Source organism: Bombyx mori, chromosome 22 (genome assembly GCF_030269925.1).
Source record: "Bombyx mori chromosome 22, ASM3026992v2".
Taxonomy (NCBI): domain Eukaryota; kingdom Metazoa; phylum Arthropoda; class Insecta; order Lepidoptera; family Bombycidae; genus Bombyx; species Bombyx mori.
The window spans coordinates 11,573,949-11,590,524 of record NC_085128.1 but is presented as its reverse complement, the minus strand read 5'-3'; the positions used below and the strand labels follow the sequence as shown (position 1 = coordinate 11,590,524).

Below are 16,576 nucleotides of genomic sequence, written 5' to 3'. Positions count from 1 at the left end.
CCTTGGCGGCGCGCTAGAGTGCTGGTAGCGCGCCGCGCGGCCTCTACCCCCTTAGGTCGCCCCTTGACCTTCACCGGGGGTTAGCTATACACCAGAGCAGACCTACTTTTTCTTTAATCAGGCACTATGGCATTCATCAACAGTGCATTCTTTTTGAGAAATTTTTTTGGGCTTTAGAGTGAAATTGAGTGGAGTTCACTATAAACTGCGCTCCCACAGCCCTATTACTTTCCAGTAGTAAACAATAATAAATATACTTTATTGGTGTAGCGTGCAACATTCGGTCGCACTCGGGCGTCATCGGATGCGATCGGAGTTCCCGAACGCGCAGGTGTCCCGTGACGTCATACTGCGAGATTCGCGCGCGTTGATTTAAGTTGATTGTAAAACGTAATATAATTTAAGTTTTAATTGGTGCCTTGTAGTGCCTGGCGACTTGTTTACTCTTTTTACTTTTTAATAGAACATTGTACACATATTATATTATTATATTGTTGAATTGGTGTGTTTGACTTTTATGTGTTCGGAGCATAATATCCCGAGAATACAAATAACAAACCACATTGGCATTGACATTGTCTTCGAGCAACGGTATACACTTACTATAAGGCATGCTATTAAATCAAAAAATGTAACTTTTCTTTTTAATAAAATCTATTAATTAATTATGAAATACATAATTTAAAGTATTTAATAATTAATCAATTTAATATTTATTTATGTGAATAATAAGTAACATTATTTGTGATTTAATTTTAGAATAGTTATAAAATGGTCACGGCTTATAAAAATCATAGAGATTACGTACGTACCATCACAATCATCTCGAACACAAACTCCTTCATCGTTCCTCACATATCCTACTTTGCAAATGCATCCTTGAATGCAATCCATAGGATCCGATAGAGGCACCCGTCACGCGCGGACGTGCTCATCGACCACTCGATCGCCCGGCCTTTGTTCGCCCGGCTTTTGTTAGCCCGGCCATTGTTCGCGCGGCCTGTGTTCGTGGTACATCTGCCGACTAAGTGCTCTTCCTGGAAGTTTTTATTTGTTTTGTTTCCTTTTGTTATTTCTGTGTTCGTGGTACATCTGCCGACAAACTGTCTTCCTGGAAGTGTTTAATTGTTTTGTTTCTTTTTGTTATTTCCGTTTTGTTGTGATTTTTCTTTGTCCTGCAGTAATCGTGCCGCATCGCCACCTGTGTTCAATAGAACCGCTCAGGTCCGAGAAGTTGGGGCCTCGCCGCAAGGCGAGTGTTTTCTAAGACCCAGGGTAGCCCCACCTGGGCACGTAGACATCATGGACGCTGTATTTGCGGAATTTCTCCGGCTTCGCTACCCAAAGCTCACTTCCGAGTTTCAGGCCTTCAAGGCCGATCACACTGCGAGCCCTCTCGTGGACTCCACCGAGCTCGCTGCTCCTGCGTCGCCTGTACCTGCGTGCAAAGCTTCTGCATCGAGCACCGCAGCCTCCGTCGTGCCTGCCGTTCCCGCGTCGCCTATACTGGCGAGTAAAACTGCTGCGTCGTCCGCCGTGGTCACCGTTCCAGCAGCGCGATCATCCGCGGCCTCCGTCGCACCGTCCAAAACACCTACTCGTAGGTCACCTGCGCCCGCCTCCTCGTCCTCCGACTCTGACTCGGAGATGGAGGTCGACCTCGCTCCCGCCTCATCGACGGATGGATTCACCCTGGTGCAAAAGGGTAAGAAGCGTGCCGCGGAGTCTCGAGCTCCCGCGGCCGCTAAAATTAGCAAAGCCGCGAACGCGTCGCGCCCCCGCCCTCAGACTCCCGTTGCGCCTCCAGCCCGTGCCACTCCGTCGCCGCGTCCGGTGGCACAAAATAAAGCCCAGACCCCTCCCCCGGTAATCCTTCAAGAGAAGGCAGCTTGGGAACGAGTTTCCCTGGCCCTTAAGGCCAAAAATATCAATTTTACGAATGCCCGTAACCTCGCGAACGGCATTCAAATTAAGGTTCGAACATCCGACGACCATAGGGCCCTCTCTTCTTACCTCCGTAAGGAGCGTATAAGTTTCCACACATATACGCTCCAGGAGGAACGCGAACTCCGTGCCGTTATACGTGGCATCCCTAAAGAGTTGGATGCCGAGCTCGTCAAGGCCGACCTTCTCGAACAAGGCCTACCGGTTAACTCCGTACACCGCATGCACACAGGCCGCGGAAGGGAGCCATATAATATGGTTCTCGTCGCCCTCCAGCCTACCCCCGAGGGTAAGCAAATATTCAACATCCGAACGGTCTGTAGCCTTTCCGGAATCGCAGTCGAAACCCCACACAAGAAAGGCACACCTAGCCAATGCCATAACTGCCAATTATACGGGCATTCTTCCCGTAACTGTCACGCGCGCCCCCGATGCGTCAAGTGCTTAGGCGATCACGCCACGGCCCTATGCACTCGCGATCAAAAAACCGCGACAGAACCGCCTTGCTGCGTCCTGTGTCGAACACAGGGTCACCCCGCAAATTACCGCGGATGCCCCCGAGCCCCGAAAATAAATCGCCGCGTCGCCCGCCAAAACCGCCTCCGAGCTTCCGGCCCAGACATCAAAGCCTCGGCACCCTCTGTGTCGCAGGCTAAGCCAGCGTTCGTTCCGGCGCCGGTGCCCAGTGTCTCGGCCTGGGCGAAACCGCTGCCGTACATGAACACGGCTACAACTCCCTCCTCCGCGATTCGTCCCGCCCCCGCGACTCGTCCCTCTCCCGCGACTTGCCCTCCGACCGCGTCCGACAATCTCGCTTTAGCGATCGACTTCTTTCAGTCGATCAACTTTGAGCGCGTTAACGCTTTGGGCGACGCCATTCGCTCTGCCTCCACTGCACAACACTTTATCGCCGTTGTGCAAGAATACGCCGACGTATACGCGTCATTAAATACGTACGTCCTCCCCTCACTCCGCCGGTAATCAATGGCGTATATAAGTAGAATAAAGCCCCTATCCGTAACGATAGGATTTTTTAACGCTTACGGTCTCGCAAATCAGCGTGATCAGGTTTCTGACTTTTTGCGTGACCATCAAATTGATATCTTTTTAGTGCAGGAGACCCTACTTAAGCCCGCGCGCCGTGACCCTAAAATCGCGAACTATAACATGGTCAGGAACGACAGGCTCTCTGCTCGTGGTGGTGGTACCGTCATTTACTATAGAAGAGCCCTGCATTGCGTCCCACTCGATCCTCCCGCGCTCGCTAATATCGAAGCATCAGTGTGCCGAATCTCACTGACGGGACACGCGCCGATCGTTATCGCGTCCGTTTATCTTCCACCGGATAAGATCGTTCTAAGCAGTGATATCGAGGCGCTGCTCGGCATGGGGAGCTCTGTCATTCTGGCGGGCGACCTAAATTGTAAACACATTAGGTGGAACTCACACACCACAACCCCGAATGGCAGGCGGCTTGACGCGTTAGTCGATAATCTCGCCTTCGATATCGTCGCTCCGCTAATCCCGACTCACTACCCGCTAAATATCGCGCATCGCCCGGATATACTCGACATAGCGTTATTAAAAAACGTAACTCTGCGCTTACACTCGATCGAAGTAGTTTCAGAGTTAGATTCAGACCACCGTCCCGTCGTTATGAAGCTCGGTCGCGCTCCCGATTCCGTTCCCGTCACGAGGACTGTGGTGGATTGGCACACGCTGGGCATCAGCCTGGCTGAATCTGATCCACCATCGCTACCGTTTAGCCCGGACTCTACCCCGTCTCCTCAGGATACCGCTGAAGCCATAGACATCTTAACGTCACACATCACCTCGACATTAGATAGGTCATCGAAACAAGTTGTAGCGGAGGACTTCCTTCACCGCTTCAAATTGTCCGACGATATTAGGGAACTCCTTAGAGCTAAGAACGCCTCGATACGCGCCTACGACAGGTATCCTACCGCGGAAAATCGTATTCGAATGCGTGCCCTACAACGCGACGTAAAGTCTCGCATCGCCGAAGTCCGAGATGCCAGATGGTCTGATTTCTTAGAAGGACTCGCGCCCTCCCAAAGGTCTTACTACCGCTTAGCTCGTACTCTCAAATCGGATACGGTAGTAACTATGCCCCCCCTCGTAGGCCCCTCAGGCCGACTCACGGCGTTCGATGATGACGAAAAAGCAGAGCTGCTGGCCGATACATTGCAAACCCAGTGCACGCCCAGCACTCAATCCGTGGACCCTGTGCATGTAGAATTAGTAGACAGTGAGGTAGAACGCAGAGCCTCCTTGCCACCCTCTGATGTGTTACCACCCGTCACCCCGATGGAAGTTAAAGACTTGATCAAAGACCTACGTCCTCGCAAGGCTCCCGGTTCCGACGGTATATCCAACCGCGTTATTAAACTTCTACCCGTCCAACTCATCGTGATGTTGGCATCTATTTTCAATGCCGCTATGGCGAACTGTATCTTTCCCGCGGTGTGGAAAGAAGCGGACGTTATCGGCATACATAAACCCGGTAAATCAAAAAATCATCCGACGAGCTACCGCCCGATTAGCCTACTCATGTCTCTAGGCAAACTGTATGAGCGTCTGCTCTACAAACGCCTCAGAGACTTCGTCTCATCCAAGGGCATTCTCATCGATGAACAATTCGGATTCCGTACAAATCACTCATGCGTTCAACAGGTGCACCGCCTCACGGAGCACATTCTTGTGGGGCTTAATCGACCAAAACCGTTATACACGGGAGCTCTCTTCTTCGACGTCGCAAAAGCGTTCGACAAAGTCTGGCACAATGGTTTGATTTTCAAACTATTCAACATGGGCGTGCCGGATAGTCTCGTGCTCATCATACGGGACTTCTTGTCGAACCGCTCTTTTCGATATCGAGTCGAGGGAACCCGCTCCTCCCCACGACCTCTCACAGCTGGAGTCCCGCAAGGCTCTGTCCTCTCACCCCTCCTATTTAGCTTATTCGTTAACGATATTCCCCGGTCGCCGCCGACCCATTTAGCTTTATTCGCCGACGACACGACTGTTTACTATTCCAGTAGAAACAAGTCCCTAATCGCGAAGAAGCTTCAGAGCGCAGCCCTAGCCCTAGGACAGTGGTTCCGAAAATGGCGCATAGACATCAACCCAGCGAAAAGTACTGCGGTGCTCTTTCAGAGGGGAAGCTCCACACGGATTTCCTCCCGTATTAGGAGGAGGAATCTCACACCCCCGATTACTCTCTTTAGTCAATCCATACCCTGGGCCAGGAAGGTCAAGTACCTGGGCGTTACCCTGGATGCATCGATGACATTCCGCCCGCATATAAAATCAGTCCGTGACCGTGCCGCGTTTATTCTTGGTAGACTCTACCCCATGATTTGTAAGCGGAGTAAAATGTCCCTTCGGAACAAGGTGACACTTTACAAAACTTGCATAAGGCCCGTCATGACTTACGCGAGTGTGGTGTTCGCTCACGCGGCCCGCACGCACATAGACACCCTTCAATCTCTACAATCCCGCTTTTGCAGGTTAGCCGTCGGAGCTCCGTGGTTCGTGAGGAACGTTGACCTACACGACGACCTGGGCCTCGAATCTATACAGAAATACATGAAGTCAGCGTCGGAACGGTACTTCGATAAGGCTATGCGTCATGATAATCGCCTTATCGTAGCCGCCGCTGACTACTCCCCGAATCCTGATCATGCAGGAGCCAGTCACCGTCGACGCCCTAGACACGTCCTTACGGATCCATCAGATCCAATAACCTTTGCACTAGACGCCTTCAGCTCTAGGAGCAGGCTTAGGGACCTCGGTAACCGTACTCGTCGAACTCGACAAAGAGTTCGCCGTGCAACCTAACCCATGAATCAGCTCGCTGAGTTTCTCGCCGGATCTTCTCAGCGGGTCGCGATTCCGATCCGGTAGTAGATTCATTCGCGAAGCAGCTGCTCTTGAGCTGTTAGGTCTCCTTCGGAGGCGCTCGGGTAGCTGTTAGCAAATCCCACCCCTCCTGGCTGAGCCTTTGCTCGCCCACCTTTCCTGGTGAAACTGGAAAGGCCTCCGGGCCACCAGTAATCCTTCAATCATAAAAAAAAAAAAAAAAAAAAACCATAGGATCCACACAACAATCTGGACTATCATAGCAATTGGCGCAATCTGAAGATTCTTCGTTTTCGCCACAAAGTTGTTTTGCTAAATTAAAAAAGGTTGTTATTTGTTTTTTGGATGCGCTATGGTACAGCTTACAGTTTTCATGTGTAGAAATTTTAAAATTGCATTAACTACCGTCCATAAGTTCGAAACATAGGAAATAGCTACTTATATAAAAATTCTAAGCCCGAGACCAAATCTTGAATGTTTGGTGTTAAGGAATAAAGTTGCGGGAAGGTACCACTGTCCTGCCTATGTTTCTTTTATAGAGTAAACGTGTGAATGAGCTCCGGTCCACTTGGTTGTAATTACCTTAGCCCATAGTCAACAACAACGTAAATTCCGCCACTCACCTTGGGACATGAGTGCTGAGTTTTAGTGTTATAATACTACGGGGCCCCATCCTTCAAACCGAAACGAATTTTACTCAAAAACAGTCGTAAGTCGCCACGTTTGGTAACTTGCAAATGGTTTCTCTTTCAGGTAGAAAGTAAAGTAGAAAGAAAGTAAAGAAAACTTTAGTTTATGCTTAGTTTACGTATGTATAATATTTTAAAACTGTGCATGGTAGTTTTTTTCCTAATGCTTAAAATAATTTATGGTGCAATGTAATTAAGGTAAAATTACTCTAATATTATATATTGCAATATATTATGGCCAGGTAGTTAATCCATTACGTTATATTTTTTGGCTTTGCATCATTTTTTTTTTTGGGCCAGGAGCCGCACCTCCTATGATACTATCATATGATCCTATTTGGGGGAGCGAGTCCTTCTAAGAAATCAGACCATCTGGCATCTCTGACTTCGGCGATGCGAGACTTTACGTCGCGTTGTAGGGCACGCATTCGAACACGATTATCCTCTTTAGGATACCTATCGTAGGCGCGGATCGAGGCGTTCTTAGCTCTAAGGAGTTCCCCAATAGCATCGGGCAATTTGAAGCGGTAAAGGAAGCCCTCCGCTACAACTTGCTTCGATGACCCATCTAATGTCGAGGTGATGTGTGACGTTAAGATGTCTATGGCTTCAGCGGTACCCTGAGGAGACGGGGTAGAGTCCGGGCTTAACGAGAGCGATGGTGGATCAGATTCAGCCAGGCTGATACCCAGCGTATGCCAATCCATCACAGTCCTCGTGACGGGAACGGAATCGGGAGCGCGACCGAGCTTCATAACGACGGGACGGTCGTCTGAATCAAACTCTGAAACTACTTCGATCGAGTGTAAGCGCAGAGTTAGGTTTTTTAATAACGCTATGTCGAGTATATCCGGGCGATGCGCGATATTTAGCGGGTAGTGAGTCGGGGTTAGCGGAGCGACGATATCGAAGGCGAGATCATCGACTAACGCGTCAAGCCGCCTGCCATTCGGGGTTGTGGTGTGTGAGTTCCACCTGATGTGTTTACAATTTAGGTCGCCCGCTAGAATGACAGAGCTTCCCATGCCGAGCAGCGCCTCGATATCATTGCTTAGAACGATCTTATCCGGTGGAACGTCCCGTATCAACTCTCATGGTATTAATTACGGTATTGGGTATTATTTTTACCGGTTAGTTGCGAGAGACAGTGGCTTTAGAATTTAGAATAACGGCACCCCAGTCTTTATTGAAAACTAATCGGGACTTATTATTTATCACGGAGGTCTTTTAGCATACATGTTTTATGTAGAAATTAAATATCAATAAAATAAAGTGCATAGGGCGGACCAAAAAACACTGTCAAAAAAAACTATTCCCAAATAAAATAAAAGGTGAACCATTATTTGAAATTCGTCGAAAGTTCCAGAACTTTACGACAATTTTTATTCACATTTTATTCATTTGAAATATTTGTTGTTATATAGGGATAATAGTTAATTTTTATGCAACGTATTTTACTAAAATAAATAAGAAAGTGTCTTTTGTAAGCAAACAGATTTTTTTGGGAGGGATTTTTTTATTTTATCACGAGGCATCTTGAGACAAAACACCAAAACTTTATTTTAGTGATTTATTTCTTTAATTTCGTTAGTGGTCTTCTGTTGAGTAATTTTTTTGTTACGCAGTCTCGCTGCGTGATTTTTTGAATATAAATATGAAAATTTTCGAATATAAATATTAAACAACTTTTTTTTTATAAAATAAAGAAATTAATTGCGATGTCTAAATTTGTGCTGTATGAATTTAAAAAAAAAAACAGTTTTCTCTTATCACACAATTTCGTAAGATTTATAATGCAAGCTTACCTTCAGTAGAGTCTACTAGAAGCACATTAGCGATACAGGCTACGAACAAGAACGTCTTTAACATTTTCAGCAAAGAATGCTTTCTGAAGTGCTTATCAAGGCTATTCACTGTTTTATAGTCGCCGCTTATACAAGTTCGTGCACTTGTACAAATATATAGGTAAACAAATGTAAAGGATGCTTTTGTAAATATTTAAATAAAAGAAAAATAACACTGTTTTTGTTTCATGTGAACCTTTTAAAGCATTTTAAGCCGTTTTCTTTAATTTAAACATATTTTAAATTAACATAATCGTTTCAATCGGTTGAAAATTTGTTAATTTGTTTCAATTACAGGAAAAGTTCATTATCATGTCGTTCATGAATTGACTGAAATTGTTTTTCTTTGATATTTCGATATCAATAAACGTATTAAGTCCCCTAGAAGACTTGCTCTTTAAAATAATGCATTAATTCTACAATTTCTCATTTTTAGAGATAAACCCTGATTCTGTCCGCGTCAAAACTTTTTTCTTGTACTTCTGTAATAAAAAATAATAAGGTAATTAACATACTTAGTCTGGCCATAAATACTGTTACAATTAAAAATAAACAAAATATTACATTTAAATTTGGAATCTGTCATTTTTATATGATTGCTCATTGAGTTTTCTCATTTTGGCGCTAATACATTGTACAATATTTTGCGATATTAAAATGGTGATGGTGATGTGGTGGTGGGGTGATGAAGAGAACCGAATCGCTGTGATTGCATTACACAAAGTAGGTATGGAGCCAAATGCAATTTTTAAAACTCTCCATACGCTTGGTATTAGCAAAATGTTTGTGTGCTCAAAGCTCTAAGGAAGCTTCCCAATTAGTCGACAGAGTGCAACGTGGGCACTATCCGACTTCAGTGATGGTTTGGTGGGGTATTAGCTGTGAAGGAGTGACTGAGCCATACTTTTGTGAAAAAGCTATCAAAACATCTGCACAAGTGTATCTAGATACCATTCTTGAGAAGGTAGTGAAGCCCCTTAACAACACCACGTTCAATAATCAAGAATGGTCCTTCCAGCAAGACTCGGCGCCAGGTCCATGATTTATGGTCAGTTTTAGAGAGTATCCTCCGCGCGTTGTTTTCCTTATTACTGAGGGTCGTGACTCCCCCGCTGCATCACTTTCTCCCGTACGATTTCCCTCCATCTGCTGCGATCCTTACTCGAGCGAATGACTGATCGAATTACTGATAGGGAAGTCCGTCTGAGCTCTCAGAGGGTTCGGACAGCAAAAGCTTGCCCGATTTCGGGAGACACTAAAATAACAGGAAGCACAACTCACTACCGATCGCGTTTCCACCGAGCCTAGGCTTCGTGATGATAATAAAGGTCAAACGCTAAAAGTTGTGGGTGCAGATATAAGTGTTAACTGCTTTTCACACAGTCAACTCGGTCACACGGTTATGTAGCTCTGTCACATGTTAGCAATCCTAGCAACCTGTATGCTTTGATCCCCGATGGCTATACGTCTATGTCGTGTATAGAGAAGCATTACTTTAAATTAGATTTTTCTAAATACCCAAATGACGGTGCTTATAAACCAAAAGATATGTCCTAAAACTGCTGCCCAAAATCGCTATTCCACGCGGACGGCGTCGCGGGCACAGCTAGTCCTTAATATAATCCTTAATTCAGACGATAACTGTTTATAGATGACAAGTTATCTGATGACTGCGGCTTCGTCCGCGTGTCCAAGGAGAAGTGTAAGTATTTTTTTGAGAATAAAACAGTTTCCCGTGAGAACGAGATGTTTTTTCGGGATAAAAAATCATGTCATTAATTACGTTGTTTCATCTCAACATGCAAGATGAATAAACAAACAAACACTCCACGCTTATAATATTAAGTATAGAGACAAGTCATATATGATCACGATCTTCATTAGTGAGGGTACGACAAAGAAGAAGAAGAAGAAGAAGAAGAATGAATATCCGATTTGATTATGAAGCATCGGCAATGCAGTGAAGTACGATTTACCAAGAATGGACTTACCAATTAGATTGGATTTTTCAATAATAGATCAAATACTATTTGTTATGGGCATGTGCATATTATAGAAATAAAAAAAAACTTTAAACGTTAAGTGGTTGCTGGAGCCCATAGACATCTACAACGTAAATGCGGCACCCACCTTGAGATTCTAAGTTCTAAGGTCTCAGTATAGTTACAACGGCTGCCCCACCCTTCAAACCGAAACGCATTACTGCTTCACAGCAGAAATAGGCAGGGTGGTGGTGCCTACCCGTGCGGACTCACAAGAGGTCCTACCATCAGTAATTACACAAATTATAGTTTTGCGGGTTTGATTTTTATTACACGATGTTATTCCTTCACCGTGGAAGCCAATCGTGAACATTTGTTGAGTACGTATTTCATTAGAAAAATTGATACCCGCCTGCGGGATTCAAACACCGGTGCATCGCTAGATACGAATGCACCGGACGTCTTATCCTTTGGGTCACGATGACTTTTGAAATAAGTAATCTGACCATAAATACTGTTACATAAGCTAACATAAATTAACATTTAGAATACTTAAAACACTTAACAAGCACTTTAAAACGGCGTAACAATAAGATTGCAGTGATCGCCTTGCACAAAGTGGGTATGGAGCCGTCGATATATTCCAGACACTTCAAAAGCTTGGTATTCGCGATATGGTCGTATATCGTACTATCAACAGATACAACAACACTTCATACGTCGATGACCAGAAAAGATCGGGGCGGCAGCGTGTTGTTAGAAATACAAAGACGGTTAATGCTGTCAAAACCAGAATTCATACAAACCCCATTAGGAAGCAAAATCTCTTATCGCGAGAAATGAAGATTCCCGCCAAGACTCTGTCGCGTATTATAAAACCTGAAGCTCGGTGATGTACAGGGCATGCACTTAATCAATCTTTACAATTAAAGAGAGCGGATCGATTAAAACGCCTTCTGTCGCGTTATACAGGGGAAAGGCACAAAAATATCCTCTTTACCGATGAAAAAATTTAACAATTGAAGAACACTACAATAATCCTTAATGATAAAGTGTAGGTACGCTCATAATTCTAAAGAAACGAGTGGTCAAAAAAATACAAGACGTGGTCATCATCCTGCGTCAGTTATGATTTGGTCGGGCGTGTTGTTTCTATTTTTACAATTTTCTTCGCTTTTCTTTATTTTGTATAGGGATGTAAATCTATGTTCGCCATCGAAATCACGTGAGACTCTTCCTTAAAATATCAAAATCTTAATCCCACTACCTACCTTGAGACATGAGGACGCCTGAATTGCATTTTGTGCCGGCGACTCATCCTTAAAACGGCCATACATGACTAATTCTCTACCGAAACAGGCAGGCCGATGGTATCGTGAAGTATCTACTCCGGTTTGATGAAAGAAATAAACTGACTTTGGGAGGCTTAATGATGGAAGAAAGATTTTCCACCGAGCGGGTGATTTTTCTCGGTATACCGACGATCCGAATGCTCGGAATATATGCAAGCTTTTCCCAGCCCCAGTGTGGTCGGAGCTCGGAGGCCCCAATCCGTGGTGGAGTCATGATCCAGGTGGCTGGCCGATCCTTTGGTTCGTCGTAGGACCGTCGAGGCGATTCGCCCGCTTCTTGTGGATAGGGTGAATCGTGACAGAGGATGCCTCACTTTCCGGCTCACGCAGGTGGTCACTAGGCATGGTTGCTTCGGTGAATTCCTGCACCGGATCGTAGCCGAGCTGATGGCAGAGTGCCACCATTGTGGTTGCGACTTGGACATGGCAGAGCACACGCTCGTCGTCTGCCCCGCATGGGAGGGATGGTGCCGTGACCTCGTCACAAAAATAGGGAACAACTTGTCGTTGCCGAGTGTTGTAGCACCGATGCTCGGCAGCGGCAAGTCGTAGAAGGCGATGCTCGTGATGGTGCACTCGCAGAAGCAGGCGGCGGGGCACGTGAGAGACGCACAAGCCCGCCGTCTTCGAGCGGGGGCCAGGGAGGCGGATTTCGCCCTCTGGTCCTCTGAGTGTTTCGAGTCCCCCCTACATGTCGGTCTGGGGACTGGCGAAGGGGGCCTAAGAAGACGACGTGCAAGTTGCTCTGCACGCGTTTTACGCAAGAGCGTCTGGGTGATGGAAGGCCGGCTATCCTCGACCCACGCTGGTTCTGAACCAGCGGGGTATTCCTTAGGAGAACCTATTCTAACCGGCGGCATCTAAACGGGCTTCAGATAGCCTGCCGACTGAGAAGGCTGGTGGTAGTGGTACCAACGACCGCCTGTCCGGCGTCCCGAGGGGGAGGGTGATAGGCGAGATGTGCTCCGCGCTAAACATTCCCCCCTTTGCCTTTTCATGAGTTCTGTCTCATGCGAGGTTCGGATGTCGGTTGTTGAGCGACAGAAGCTTTTAGTCGGTTCGATTACGACATGCTCCGCCCGCCATTATTTTTATATAATATAATATAGAAGATAGATTAGTGATTGGTTTGATCATAAAAGGCATCAATTGCCAAAATTTCAAGTTTATAGACCTAGTGGCTAAGGCTTCCATGAATCAGTTAGTCAGTTAGGACAAGTAAATAGGTACATGTTTAATGTATAGATATGAAACCACAGTGCAATGACTGAGGGTGGGCCACAGCACGGGCCTAGCACGGCGACAGGATAGAGAAATGCGCTTTGTTTTCAGCATTAGGTAGCTACTGTGCCCCTGGTATTGCTGACATTCATGAGCGCCAAAACCATTAACCAGATGGGATATGCTCTTTTGCCTTCAAGGAAAATAAAAAATAAAAATAAAAACATTTAAAAATTATCATAAATATCATTAATAATAAAAAAATATATATTAAACCAGTTAGGTTTTGTTCTTCGCCTTTTTCGACCTCAAGAATTTTTTTGTATATAGTATTCGTAATGTTCAAATTTTATTAATCTAATTCAGTCTATGACTTAGACTTAGCAAAACTGTGCTTAGAACTCACAGAATATTACTAATATTAATATACTAGCGACCCGCCCTCGCTTCGCTTCGGAAACATTAAAACACACATGAAACCAAAAAAAAAAAAAAATTAAAAAAAGTAGCCTATGTTCATCAGGGACAGACAATGTTGGCTTCTAATGGAAAAAGAATTTTTCAAATCGGTCCAGTAGTTTCGGAGCCTATTCGAAACAAACAAACAAACAAATCTTTCCTCTTTATAATATTAGTATAGATATAGATATATATTTTTTGTTTTTTGATCATTTCGTAGAAACCATATTATAATTAAATTAATTCGTGGAAACCATATTTTGGGTTCAACACCTGCCACGCTAGGATACATAATATGAAGTCTTCGTCCCACACCTGTGACGTATACTATAGGCTCGAGATCAGCTCAAGGCTTACTGTGGCCAACTGAATCCCCGCAAGTCGTTCCCGCTGCCATTATAGCTTTTTTTTTAAGGGAATTTATGAACTGGTAACTAAGACCTTTAGGTCTTATTTTAATTTATATTCTTATTTTTATGAAAAATGATAAAATGGAGTGAAATGAAATGAAGATCATTAATTTGAGACATTAATGAACTGGGATGAAATTCAATGTAGTGAGTGAGATGAGATGATATGGGATGAAATATAATCTCAGTAAAATAGTGGTCATTTACTGAAATTTTTTCAGTGGACTTTTTGGAGGATCTCGAGAAGCTACGTCCAGCGGCTTTGTTTCATTTTCTCACATTTTTGCACTTTCACAGATATTAAACGGTTAATAAACCACCGTTATTACACATTTAAACCTGGAGTTTTAAACACTAAATAAACAAATAAAAGAAATCACACAACTTCACTCCTCGTCTTCCCGCCAAAAAGTCTGCCATTATAGCGCCGATTAGCAACATAATAATAGCTGTACTGCTAATTCGAATCATGAATCGAATAATCGAATCATAGATTGGAATTCGCTATATTCAAACTAGGCCGCCGTAGATAGGTCTTTTTTGCCACGTACCATCCGGCTATGGAATGAGCTCCCCTCCACGGTGTTTCCCGAGCGCTATGACATGTCCTTCTTCAAACGAGGCTTTTGGAGAGTATTAAGCGGTAGGCAGCGGCTTGGCTCTGCCCCTGGCATTGCTGAAGTCCATGGGCGACGGTAACCACTCACCATCAGGTGGGCCGTATGCTCGTCGCCTACAAGGGCAATAAAAAACAAAAAAAAAAAAGATAAAATAATCTATAGTTAAAACGTCAACCAATAGCGGGATATATATTCTAATATACATGTATATAATTCTCGTGTCACGGTGTGCGTGATTGAACTCCTCCGAAACAGCTCGACCGATTTTCGTGAATCTTAGCGTGCATATTGGCCAGGCTAGAGAATCGGACAACATCTATTTTTCATCCGCCTAAATGTTAAGGGTGGTCCAACCCAAATTTTTTTTTTTTTAATTTTAGACAAAAAAAATTGTTTTTATTTTTTTATGATACAACATACAAAAATACATACAACCCTAATTTGTCACCCCTCTACTCTCAACCCTTACTTTTTTATTTGTTAATTAAAAACTTTAATTTTTTTGGCAAGACTTTCATAAATATATAAAATTTCTTCTGTGCGTGTTTGTCACTGAACTCCTCCTAATGGTAGGCAGCGGCTTGGCTCTGCCCCTGGCATTGCTGACGTCCATGAGCGACGGTGACCACTTACCATCAGGTGGGCCGTATGCTCGTCTGCCTACAAAGGCAATTAAAAAAAATAAAAAAAAGCGGCTGGACCGATTTTAATGAAATTTTTTGTGTACCTTCAGGTGGATTCGAGAATGGTTTAGATTTACAAATCCGCCCGGCAGATGGCGTTGCAGTTGGTATATAGGTTATTTATCTTTCCTAAAAATAATTTATATGGCAAAGCAACGTTTGCCGGGCCAGCTAGTAGGTTTATAAAAACTGAAAGTTTCTTTATACTTTAAAAAGGAAACTTGGTTTATTTGAAACTTTTTTTTAAACACTAATAATTAAGATATTCGTCTTTTTAAGTGATGTGATCACAGGGCAGCGACTGGTGGATTCGAGGCATGAGGAATCCGGTGTGTTGACTGATTGAATCATTAGTGACATAATATCGTGGTTATTTATTGTACTGCATTCAAATTGAGTTAATGTTTCGTCTGAATGCACAATTTTCATGATGGCCTATAGTAAAGGTGGCTCGTACGTCGACATTTTCGGAAGTCAGGGTGTTTTGCGAGTCCACCCGAATAGTCACCACAATTTCCCGCTTATTTCTGTAGCGAAAGAGTTAAATTACGATTTGAAGAGTAAGCTACCCACCAAAGTGAACACAATACCAGGAGTACAGCCATGTCACTGCTACAACATTATATCGACGCTTGAAAGACAAACATAACTAAGCGACAATGCGTGAACTTTACAATAGACTAATTTAATGTTGAAATACCTGAAAAAAATTATATTTTAACGAATATAGCTGTAGGATTGAAATTATTTTTTTATTTAATAGACCTAGAATTTTTTTTTTTTGCGCATCGAATATTACCTATCATTTATGTACAAAGCAGTTATTGTCGCTTAGTCACGTTTGCCTTTCAAGCGTCGATATAAAGCTTATTAGCCGTCGGAGCTCCGTGGTTCGTGAGGAACGTTGACCTACACGACGACCTGGGCCTCGAATCTATTCAGAAATACATGGAGTCAGCGTCGGAACGGTACTTCGATAAGGCTATGCGTCATGATAATCGCCTTATCGTTGCCGCCGCTGACTACTCCCCTAATCCTGATCACGCAAGAGCCAGTCACCGTCGACGCCCTAGACACGTACTTACGGATCCATCAGATCCAATAACCTTTGCACTAGACGCCTTCAGCTCTAACACTAGGAGCAGGCTTAGGGACCCCGGTAACCGTACTCGTCGAACTCGACAAAGAGTTCGCCGTGCAACCTAACCCATGAGTCAGCTCGCTGAGTTTCTCGCCGGATCTTCTCAGCGGGTCGCGATTCCGATCCGGTAGTAGATTAATTCGCGAAGCAGCTGCTCTTGAGCTGTTATGTCTCCTTCAGAGGCGCTCGGGTAACTGTTAGCAAATCCCACCCCTCCTGGCCGAGCCTTTGCTCCTGTCCTGGAGAAACTGGAAAGGCCTCAGGGCCACCAGTAATCCTTCAATCATAAAAAAAAAAAAAAATTGCTTAGTTTTAAATTAAAATGAAGCCTAGACTTTATATTTCCAGG

General features: G+C 44.4%; 1 pseudogene; it reads right to left on the bottom strand.

Annotated features, from left to right (window-relative positions):
- LOC134200996 (zonadhesin-like) overlaps window positions 1-8,399 on the bottom strand; it is a 30,944-nt pseudogene extending 22,545 nt beyond the window's left edge.
- Window positions 8,400-16,576: the final 8,177 nt, after the last annotated feature.